Source organism: Pediculus humanus, genomic scaffold, assembly GCF_000006295.1.
Source record: "Pediculus humanus corporis 1103172107682 genomic scaffold, whole genome shotgun sequence".
In the NCBI taxonomy this organism is placed as follows: Eukaryota; Metazoa; Arthropoda; class Insecta; order Psocodea; family Pediculidae; genus Pediculus; species Pediculus humanus.
The window spans coordinates 16,988-19,326 of record NW_002987291.1 but is presented as its reverse complement, the minus strand read 5'-3'; positions in this window follow the sequence as shown (position 1 = coordinate 19,326).

The window sequence follows — 2,339 nt, the reverse complement described above, 5'->3', positions numbered from 1 at the left end:
GTGAACTGTTGAGAATAATTTAATACGAATTTTCACATTCACTTTATTACCGTAATAAATTTTTTTTTTCTTTTTTTTTTTTCACTGCTTTTTAAGTGAGTGAAGATGGCACATTTTTAAATTGTGAATATTTTTTCTCTCTCTCATCGCAATAACAGTAATAATAATAATAATAATAGTAATTTAAACGTTAAACGTAAACATAAAATAAATTGACAGGAAAAAAAAAAGAAAAAAAAACGTTTTGGAAAAGGTTAAAAGCAGTGAGAGAGAGAAAGAGAGAGAGAAAAAGAGAGAGAGAGAAAGAGAGAAAAAGAGAGAGAGAAAAAGAGAGAAAGGGAAAGAGAGAAAGAGAGAGAGAGAGAGAGAGAGAGAGAGGAGAGATTAAAGTTGAAAATGAAAATAATTTTTTTTTTTTTTACTTAAAATAAACGTTTTGTTACGTAATAAAAAAGGAATTCAAAGGTCAATTTTTTCTCTCTCTCTCTCTCTAGAAAACGGTTTTTCCTCCTTTAAATTTGAAAATTATTATAAACACGTGATAACACGAAATACGTAAACAAACAAACAAAAAAAACATTATTATTATTATTATTGTTAATTTGATATAATTATAAATTAATTTTCTATGAGGCTGTATGTAGTACGCAATGGATTGCAGAAATTTATATAAATGTTGTTTTTGTAAAGTGTGATGATGATGGTGGGGGTTGAGAGGAAAGGGATGAAAGGATGAAGGGATGGATGAATGGTTGGATGGATGGATGAAAGGGATGCAACAACAAATATTTGAAAATTTCTATTTTAAAGTGAAAACGAGGACAAAATGTTGTGTGTGTTACCATAGTAACATCTCTTATTCATCTACCTGTAATCTGGTTTCATCTGATATTTGATCCGAATTTACAACTCGAAACGATTAGCATTGTAAATATATATATATTTATGGAAAAAGAAGGGATTCAAAACAATTTGAAAAAGTTTCCCCCGCATCCCCACCCCTCCCCCGCATTTTCCCATCCCAATTTTTTTTTTTTTTTGATGAAAAGTATAAAAGTTAATTTAAATTTTTTTAATTAATAAAAAAAAAAAAAAAAAACTTTTTTTTTAAACTTAAAAAAAATCCACATTTTTGATTTTCTTTTTTTTTATAATGTGTATGTATATATATATATTTTTCTCAATTCGTTTTTTTTTTTTTTTTTTTTGAAAATTTTAATGTGAAATTAATGAGAAAAGTTTTTTATTCCTTTTGGGAGATTTCTGGGGAGTTTTCCCTGCCCCTCTCTCTCTTTCTTCCCTACCCCTTCCTCCTCGCCAACGCTGACGCGGTAAAAAGATTTTCTTATGACTTTATATTAAGATATTTTAACTTAGGTTTGCACCTGAGATAATTTTTAAAGTAAAAGAAATCTTAAAAGTTTAATTTTTTTTCTCTTTCTCTCGGTTTCTCTCTCTCTCTCTCTTTTACTTTTTTTTATGTTAAATTAGTAGAAATGCGTTTCCCATTAACTTCCCCCCCCACTCCATCCGGTTGAAGGGAAAGTTTGGGATTCAACCGAAACCGCTACCTAATTAAAACTCCTGGTCGTGTTTCACCCGGATCTTTTTCCAGGAAGGAGAGGGGTGGGAGTTTTAACCTGGGTTTAAGCCTCAACCCCCTCCGGGCCAGGAAGACCCCCATACTTCCCTTTTTACCATTCGAGAGACAATTCCGAGCTGCCTCTACCACGAAATCGAATTCACGACCTCAATTCGGTGACTTTTGGACCGATTTTTCTAGACTCAACCTGGCTATCTCGGGCCCCCCCATCTCCTCCCCTAGCGGATGAGAGAGATTCAATCCCAGAACTCCCTCCCTCAAAACATCCCCCATACCTACTCTCTAAGTACCTACCCTCCGGCTCTCTAATTGTTTTAATATTAAAAAAAATAACGATACGATGATTTTTATGAGAGAGAGAGAGGGGGATGAGGGGTAAAAACTACCCCTCATGAATGTCATTATGAATAAATTCATATTTCTTAAGGTAAAAATAAATAATAATTAAATAAGAACAAGACCTTTCGCGTTTTTTTCTTTTTCTTTTTTTTACGATTTTTCCGCTTCGTTTTTTTTTATTTTTATTTTTTTTTTAAGTTTTATTTCAAAAAGTTAAAAAAAAAAAAAATCTTTTTAATTATTATTATTATTATTATTATTATTATTATTATCATTTTCTTTTCTTTATTATTTGTTTTAATGTAATTTTTTTTTTTTTTTTATTTCTTTTCGAGTTTTAATTGGTTGTTTTTATTTGGTGTTAAATTCAGTTATAAAACGTGTTGTTCCTTTTTTT